At 40.6% G+C, this 9,813-nt stretch overlaps 1 pseudogene; it reads right to left on the minus strand.

The window, feature by feature from the left end:
* Positions 1-5,019: 5,019 nt before the first annotated feature.
* Positions 5,020-8,054, minus strand: LOC149089483 (uncharacterized; annotated as a pseudogene).
* Between the last annotated feature and the right edge of the window lie 1,759 nt (positions 8,055-9,813).

The raw sequence follows: 9,813 nt of genomic DNA on the forward strand, positions 1-9,813 counted from the left end.
TTGATGTGTAAATGTGCTGTGGGTAGTTGATTGATCTGTAAATGTGCTGTGGGTGAGTTGATTGATCTGTAAATGTGCTCTGGATCACTTGAGTTATCTGAAATGTGACGTGGGTCACTTGAGTGATGTTTAAATGTGAGGGTTATTGAGTGACCTGTAAATGTTCTGTGGGTCAGTTGATTGATCTGTATATGTGCTGTGGGTCACTTGGGTTACCTGCAAATGTGATGTGGGTCAATTGTGACGTGTAAATGTGCTGTGGGTCACTTGAGTTGTGTGTAAATGTGATGAGGGTTTGAATAAGAATTCACATCTTATTTGATCTTTTTTTTTTTAAGAAAAATAATTTAAACAGAGACAAGCCTACGTCCTATGGCGTTTTCCTTTATAATCTCGCGCGGCAGAGTTTGTTTGGAATCAGCGCTGCCGGTCGTGACGTCACCGCTAATGCTCCCCATATGAATGATATATTAATTTTAATATCTTAATAGTATTAATGGGGCGCATTAGCGGTGACGTCACGACCGGCAGCGCTGATTCCAAACAAACTCTGCCGCGCGAGATTATAAAGGAAAACGCCATAGGACGTAGGCTTGTCTCTGTTTAAATTATTTTTCTTAAAAAAAAATATGATCAAATAAGACTTGTGAGTTCTTGGAATGGAAACTTCAAACTCTCGTGAGCATGTGATGTGAAAAATATAATAATAATTCGTCTTTAATTAGCTGTGAAAGCTATTTTTCGCGTGCCATGTTCACGTGCGTTCAGCCTAAGTTTGATTTGTTTTCATTTTTGTATCTACACTGCTCAAAACAAATAGGGGAGCAAGCAAAAAAGTGAAGAAAACCGTGCGAGACAGCCACGTATTGGCATGCAATGGATAGTACACGCGTATCAATACGCAATACAGAGAAAAGACGTAAAAAATTTGGAATTAAGCTTTAATTCTTTGAAAATATGGAAAAAACATGAAAAGATGATTTAGGGCAACAATTTGGTTACATGTAAACGATAAAAAAAAGTACTGTTTAGACATGATGCATGAGTTTTAATAGGGCGTGGTGATCTCCTCGAACAGCTAAGACTGCTGCACACCTGTTTGCCTTGGATGCGATGAGGTTATCGATCAGACTTTGGGGAATACTGTTCTACTCCTCAAGAAGTGCAATCTGCAAGTCTCGGACAGTAACAGGCGGCCTTGGTCGCGCAGCAATGCGTCGTCAGGATTCAGGTCAGGAGAGCACGCTGGCTATTCCATACGCTGTATTGTTTCAGCTTCAAGCATGTTCTCCACCAGACGAGCTCTATGCGGTCGGGCATTCCATACCAGAACACGTCGGGTGTCACACTCCAGACTGAATCGGAACTCGTCGGTAAACAGAACTTGGCTCCAATCATGTTGCTCCCAATCTCGATGTTCAGCAGCCCATCTTCTTCGGGCCGCACGGTGGCGTGGGGTCAACGGAATGCAGACCATTGACCTACGTGCATAGAGCCCTCCCTCATGAAGCCGATTACGTACTGTTTGGCTGGACACCCTCCGTCCTGTTGTCAAGAGCAACCGTCTTTGCAGCTGCGTAGCATTCTCTGTTCTGTTTCGACGGGCTGTTAACCGTACATACCGGTCATCAGTTGCCGATCGCGTGGCCGACCTTGCCTTGGTCGACGTCTAACATTTCCTGTTTCTTGGAATCGATTCTACAGCACAGCCTTGCAACAACACTTCTGGCGACTCCAACAGCGTCCGTGACACTACGTTGTGTTTGCCCGGATTCCAGTCTGCCTATAACACGCCATGCCATGGATTCCGGTAAATCACGTTGTTGAGACATCCTCAAGTCACCTTGTCTCAAAAAAAATACTGCGCAATCGAATTTCACAGTTACGGCAGTAAAACAGACGTTTCTGCAACATCCCGATTTCTGCCCTGATCTCCTTTTTCTGGTTTTTGACGTCATGAACTTTGATTTGCATATGAAGTTTTCTTCTTCCGTTTCCTCCTAGGCTTTAAATTATGGATGATTCATTTTATGTTACTTATCGGTATACATCTTTGCGTAATTTTGTTAAAACCATGTGCTCCCCTAATTGTTTTGAGCAGTGTACATTTGTTTATTTTCAGTTATCTTCTCAAATATGGCTCGGAAAAGCGTGATAAAGTTTCATCACATACTTGACTTCACCAAAGAACCTAAACTGATAGAAAGAGGGGAAAAAATCCAGTGGAATCGGATCATGTCAGATCCATTTCCTATGATGATGAAATTAACTCGGGCATCGTAGAAGCAAGCGTGAAGGATAGATCTTACACTGTCGAGGTAAGTTGTTGAGTATGTGTAAATGACATTTTATATTATTAGGTTGAAATTAGAACGTGTCATCGGTTAAGGCATGTCCCGTGGTAAAGGAGGAAAAAATACACAAACAAAACATCATAGATGCAATATTTAATTTACTTCGAACAATCACAATTCTGATGGTCCTATTTCCCCGTTACAGTCATTTGCTACAAACAAAAGGAAAATCACCAGTGAGGCGCGTATACGTAGCCTGCAGGTCTTGTATATATTGAACTTATGACCCCCCCCCCCCCCTGCTGTAGTTTTCTAATTCTTTCATAGATACACAAACTTCTTTTGCGTTCGTTGAAAAAATTATTATTCCCGGTGAGTTCTGTTCAAACAGTTGAAGAATCATTCTTTTTTTCAAACCGAGCACAACTCAGGTCTATTGCCAATTTACTACCTAGTGAGTTGTGCCGGAAGTGTAAGTGCGTGTACCGTACACTCTGAGTGCGTATCTAGTGTTGTGTATGATTTTTCAGTGCTGCCATCTATATCTCAGAAGTAAAGTGAGTGATGTATAGGGACTGAGAATATTTGTACTGTTTGTAGGCCTGTTGCTCTCTGTGGCGAGCCTTTTTAACGGGGAGATCGGCTCGCATTTGCACCTCGAAGTTGGGAACCACAGAAAACCAACTTCAGCCGACCACCACTGTGGCGACGGTGGGGCTCGAACCCGGATTCCCGCGATGCGAGTCCGTCACTATGACCACTCGACCACCACAGCGGCTGAAGAATCATTCACAACACTACAAATTACTGAACAACCAATTGTAAATACTTACATTGCATGACCTGCGTGTTAATGTATACATGCCTTTGCTCTGGCCATATATTTGAATCAGTATGAAGTCCAAAATCAAAAGCTGCTGTGTATTTTTTTCTAATCATTTTTTTTATATGATGGTTTCTGGCTACGAGACTGACTGGAAAGTTGTTCAGTTTCAAATTACAAAGGACTCAGTAATTCAACATTTTTAGGTGTTTTCTTTGAACATTTGAGAGAAAAACACATGCGCAGAAAAATTTATATTATTTATATTGGCTTTTTTGATTGACAATTGACCTTTAGTAATCCTGCACACACCCCTCTTTCCATAACGGTCCGAAATCTGCAGCTTCATTACAAGCATGTAGTTTTGAAATGAAACTCGCAATAAAGCTGTGACTAGCACTTAGAATTCGAAGCTAGTATATTTTGGCAGATACATTTTTGTTTGTGAGGTAATTTATAAATTGTTGTTGTGCTTCCTGCTCAACAATTGCCTATTGCCCAGTGGACTCGTGTAACTAAAGTGTGTGGGAGAAAGGATCAGTTTTATTGCCTGCCATGCAGTCATTTCCTTGAGCCTGAATGGTCTATTAAAAATGATCCAATAATTAAAATTCTGTTGCATAGGGATATTCATTTCGTTATATCTGTGGTCAACATTGGTTTTCCTAATAATCAACGGGGCATGATGTTGTAATCACAATATTATAATGATCTAAATGAATTTGTGTGCTTTAGCAACAAATATATATATATATATATATATATATATATATATATATATATGTGTGTAATTTTGTTTTACTGTTTCGCAGGCATATCTAGATGGAAGCGGCAAAGTCACTCAGGCCCACTGTTCCTGCCCTAGGGGACAAGGAATATGTCACCATATGGCTGCTTTGCTGATATACTGCCATCACAATATTTCTGTGACGGACAGACCTTGTATGTGGAATCAAACAATGCCAAAGAAAAAATCTGAGGTGAAAACTGTTTCAGACTTGTTTGCAACAAGAGCATACAAGCCGGTTAACTTGGATACAGAGGGAAAAAAATGAAATACGGAAAGAGCTGTGCGAAAAGCTTGCAAAGGGAAATTACTGTGTTGGCTTTTCATGGATTTTGAGCCAAGAACCAGATGATGACTTGAAAAACTTTAATTATCAAATGGGGGACATAATTTTTTCTGAAGAGTTTCGCCACTGTGTCGACAAAACATTATTTTTTAAGGAACACTGCTCTTTGACACACGAACAGATATATTTTATAGCAGAGGAAACTGTGGGACAACATGAAAACTGGAAGTGGGGAGCCTGTAAGAATTTCAGGTTGACAGCCAGCAATTTTGGTGCTGTCCTCAATGACAACTAAGAGACAACGTTATCCACCCTCCCTTTTCATGAAACTGATGGGGTCATATAAATCAGATGGAGTTAGAGCAGTTCAATGGGGTCACCAACACGAAGACACGGCCATCAACAAATTCAAAGAAGCCACTAAAATGGCAGTCAAACCAACTGGCATCTGGCTGCACAGTTGTGGGTTCTTAGGTGCTAGTCCTGATGGCATAGCAACAGATAACAATGGGCAAGAGTACATTGTGGAAGTTAAATGCCCTTATAAAATCAGAGATCAAAAAGCTTTTGCAGGCCCTCAAAGAGGACAAAAAGTATTTCTTTTCAGTAAAAAATTATGAATTTGTGATCAATAAAGATCACGAATACTTCCATCAAGCTCAAGGAGAACTGTACATGGCCAATTGTAATACGGTTTATGTTGTAGTGTGGACGACTAAGGATTGCGTCATTTGCAACAAAACTAATGCAGGTATAAATATTTTTCCTTCCCAGTCTGAGGGTAAAACATTTTTAAGGTGGAGAGGTAAGGAAAGTAAATTTAGATTTATCATACTGAACCAATGAGGATTAAGGCAACAGAGCAAATGTAAAAAAAATCAAATGATTCAGCAACCTCTTTTAATAAAGGGGACTGAAAGTTTGCCAAAACTGCACAAACCTGCCAAATTTTAGTGGCAAATGGGAAGGGGCTTGGCAATCAATCTGGTAATCTTATAAACTTTTATCTTTCCAATTGCTCTTTCTACATGAATTCGTGCCCTGGCGATATTTGTAGTAGTTTCGATCTCGCTGGGAGAAAACTGCTGCTGAAAAAGAAATGGTGGTACATTGACACACACACCGGGAGGAACCAAATCCGAAATCAAAAATCCTTTATCTGCTAGTATCAGGTCCCCAGGTTCAAAAACATTGAGTATTCCGCAATGCCGAACAATTTCTTTGTCAGATGTTGAACCTGGGTACAACTCGCGAAGTTGTTTTGCGAAGAAGGTTAGCGGAAGTTTTCAAAGACCGGTTGGAATCAGAAGGGGTGGTAAGTCAATGGGAAGAATTTAGTACGAAGCTGTCCTCTGTTTTGCACGACGTCATACCCTTTGTTCGAAAAAAGCGTGTTTGTACATCACACCCTCTATGGTTCACGGATAGCGTGCGGAACCTTTATCTTGAAAAGAAAAGAGCATTCAGAGAGTATAAAAGTGGACGAGGTGACCTATCATTGTTTACTGATAAAAGAAGACTGTTGAAGAAAGCGATAAGGGATAGTAAAAAGCAAGTTGAATCTAGGTTGGCAGATAACATTGGCTCTGACCCAAAATCATTTTTTCGATACGTCAATAATGGATGTAAGGGGACAGTTGGCCCCCTCTCGATAGGAGGCTCTAAGGTAGAGAGCAATGTAGGCATGTGTAGTGCTTTCAATGACTTTTTCGCGTCGGTTTTTAATGGAGATAATGATATTCGATATACGGGTGTTGCATGGGGTAATAAAACGCTCAACGATATTCAAGTGGAAGACGTGGAGGTCCTAAATCTTCTAAGAAATGTATGTGCAAGCAAAGCACCAGGACCGGATGATATCTATCCCAGGGTTCTCAGGGAAGGTGCTAATGAATTGTTGGGGCCAGTCGCACAGATATACAGGAGTAGTGTTGCTGAGGGTATCGTCCCGAGAGATTGGAAACTGGCTAACGTTGTTCCGATATTTAAGAAGGGTAGTAGAGAAGTGGTGTCTAATTATCGTCCAGTGAGTTTGACGAGCTCCCTCTCGAAAATTTTGGAAATTATCATCAAAAGGCAGTTTGTGAAGTGGATAGACGAGAATAATGTATTGTCGGATAATCAGCATGGGTTCAGGAAGGGGAAGTCATGTGTAACTAACCTCCTTTGCTTCTATGATTACGTGACTAAGGCTTTGGGTAAGAGCAAAAATGTCGACGTTGTTTACCTTGATTTCCAGAAGGCATTCGATCGGGTCCAACATGGCAAACTCTTGAAGCGTTTACACGAGATTGGAATAGGGGGCAACTTGCTGAATTGGATAGAATCGTGGTTAAGAGATAGGTCGCAACGAGTTATGGTGAACGGGGAATTCTCTGGTTGGACAGACGTCACAAGTGGAGTTCCTCAGGGAAGTGTCCTTGGCCCCATACTTTTTTCACTTTTTATCGACAAACTCGATCAGGGTATCGATGGAATTACTAGCAAATTCGCAGATGATGTGAAGCTAATGGGGGTAATCGGAAATGAAAGCGATAGGGAGTTGCTCCAGACCAACTTAAACAAGATTGCAGCATGGGCAAATGAATGGAGCATGACGTTTAGCATAGATAAGTGCATGGTCGCTCATTTTGGTTCGAACAACCCACGGTTCTCTTACGAGTTGAATGGTGTCACTATCCCGGATGCAACTAGAGTCACCGATTTGGGAATTCTCATTGACGAGCGACTTAAGTTTTCTGAACATTGTTCAGCGGTTGTCAAAAAAGCGAATAGAATGCTTGGTCTCATTTTCAAAAAGGTCTCTTCGCGTTCTCCTAAAGTCATTCTTCCGCTTTTTCGAGGCTTAGTTCGCCCTGGACTGGAGTATGCTGTAAGGTTTCGGAGACCATACCTACAGAGGGACATAGACTTGGTTGAAGGGGTGCAGAGAAGAGCTACGCGTGTCCTTATTGGCACACAGGGCTTGAGTTATGAAGAAAGACTTCATTTTTTGAATATGTTTACATTGGATGAACGCAGGTGTCGAGGAGATATGATCGAAGTGTTCAAAATTTTCAATGGGATGGATAGGGATGGACCATGAACTTTTAGTACACCGCCAATCGACTGCTTTTACAAGGGGACACCAGTATCGATTGGTGAGGGACAATGCAAGGTTATGGTGTCGCAGGGAATTTTTCTCCAATAGGGTTGTTAATAAATGGAATAGCTTACCCCCGGAGGTAGTAAATGGTAACACAATTGACACGTTTAAAAAGAAATACGATAAACATGTTGGGGTAAATCGAGAAGCTATCCATACTTAGAATAAGACAACCATAAGTATTCTTTATGGGCATTGTATAATATTTTATCATGTGTATATATTGTTTGTAATTTGTGTTAATTGCATTTTTAATTGGGTTGCTGTATTTTTGAAACATATGACATCCATATTTTTATGGGCATCTTTTTATCAGCCACCTCGTTGGGCATTTTGCCTGTTGTGGCGTTGTATTTGTATTTGTATTTGTATTTGTATAAAAGTGCCAAAACCTTTAGGCGCAACCCCAACTAACCCTTTCATTGTATTTCTATGCTTGTAATTACTGTAAAATAGTTTTTGATGCTCCATTTTTTTTTAGCACTGCAGCAAAAAATCTCTGTACAATCAATGACCATTCTACAGTTCCTGAAATGTTTGAAGCACTTCGGGAGGCATGTTTGATTTTTCTTCTGGGAAGGTACAGTTGTCATAAGTACCTCATGTAAATATGTGTGCAGCAAATGAGCCCATGTTATAAAAATGTTGCTCACAGAGCTCGAACTAACTGAAAACCTTGCTGCAAGGTCTGCGTGGCACAAATTCAGTCTCGATTTCATGAGTGATCAGCATTTGGTCTTCCGTAGCTAAATTCACAACATTCCACCTAATATAGTAATCAATACGTTTTCTGGTACATAATTTGTGAATCGGATCAAAGATTTCACTGGTTACTACACCAGTACAGAAATGTAATTGTTTTTCATCACTCTTGATGAATTCGTATCTGAAAACTCATGTCTTCAGTTTCTGAAGCTCAGCTTGCAAGTTAGTGACTTCTTGTTGCAAGAAATAAATTTCCCCATCACTGACTGACATTTAATTGTTGGTTTTTAGGACCAGGCTGATCTACATCCGATTCAAGGCGTGTCTTAGCAGCTTTTGCTTTCTTTTGAGATCTGCTTGTGGCGCTCTGTGACCTGTTCAAGAAGAAATTTTTTTTTTCATTGAAATAGATTAAATTTATTTATAAACGTTAAACTAAAATCTAGATAAACTGAAGAAAAAAGTAATGCAGTAGATTCTCGATAATCTGCGCCATCTAATAATCCGGCATATTTTAGGCAGGCTTTCTTCGATCATAGAAGAGGAATAACTGTCTTTATGTCTGAGCGCAGAAGTTTACATTATTTTAATAGGACTTGCAGTACTTTGGCACACCTTGGTCTGATATGTACCAGATTAGCAAGAGTCTACTGTATAAATATACAAAAACTTGAGTGAAGTTTGTTATTCATATCTAACTAATTAGATTTATTATTAACGATGCTAAATGTTTGATCACCAGTTTTTAAAATATCTATGGGTCCTCATGTACTACGAAGAAAATTGCCCCCGTACCTGGTGTTCCCCAGTTACTGTTAATTGTGCTGATGCAATTACGGTCCACAATAGTTTGGAAGCAGTTCAAAAATGTGCCCTTAGTGCGAAATCTAGAACTTTCAGAAATCGGTCCTTCTATCCCTGGCAGAAACAAGCCACGTGATTTCAAAATACCTATATCACACCTCATATGCACAGAAAAAGGACGCTGTATTTCAGCAACACTGCTCTTTGATACTGAACGCCAGGGTCTCTGCCACCGGACTTATCCCGTTGCCGAAATCTCTTCCAGCCCAGCTTCGTGGCAGTCTGAAACAAAGTGAGTGCACCTAACAGTCTGAATGTGTAGCTAGTGTTGTGTCTGATATTTCGGTGCTGCCATGTATACTTCAAATTGTGAGTGATTGCATATTTGTAACGCTGTAGGCCTGTTGCTCTCTGTGGCGAGACTTTTTAACGGGGAGATCGGCTCGCATTCGCGCATTGAAGTTGGGAACCACGGAAAACCAACTTCAGCCGATCACCACTGTGGGGTTCGAACCCGGATCCTCGCATCGCGAGTCCGTCACTATAACCACTCGACCACCACAGCGGCATCCCTTCTTGGTCTGTGTCACATGTCATACATTCAGCTTTTTTATACCCATACAGTCGGAGTCGCATGTCATGTGGCAAAGAGAAAAATTGCATCATTGGAAATGAATTTGTCGCTACTTACACGTTGCATTATATTCTGCGTGTTTTTTTTTTGTATTTCTCAATATTGCTAAGAGATGGCGTGACTGTAGTCCATAGGCGTACACAGAATTTTCTCAAGTGGGGGGGGGGGTTCAATTTTTTTTCTTCTCAATGAGGGTTTTTTTACGTTTTTTCCTGCAAAATAACACTATAATCTTGGCTTGGGGTTAGAATCCCAATCCCCCCTTGCGTACGCCAATGCTGTAGTCCTACTATGTTTGAAAATAATTAATATTCAAAATAATGTAACTAAGGTGA

This window comes from Pholcus phalangioides, unplaced genomic scaffold, assembly GCF_987345545.1.
Source record: "Pholcus phalangioides strain wild (caught in Gottingen) unplaced genomic scaffold, Ppha-v1.0 ptg000002l_1, whole genome shotgun sequence".
Classification (NCBI taxonomy): Eukaryota; Metazoa; Arthropoda; class Arachnida; order Araneae; family Pholcidae; genus Pholcus; species Pholcus phalangioides.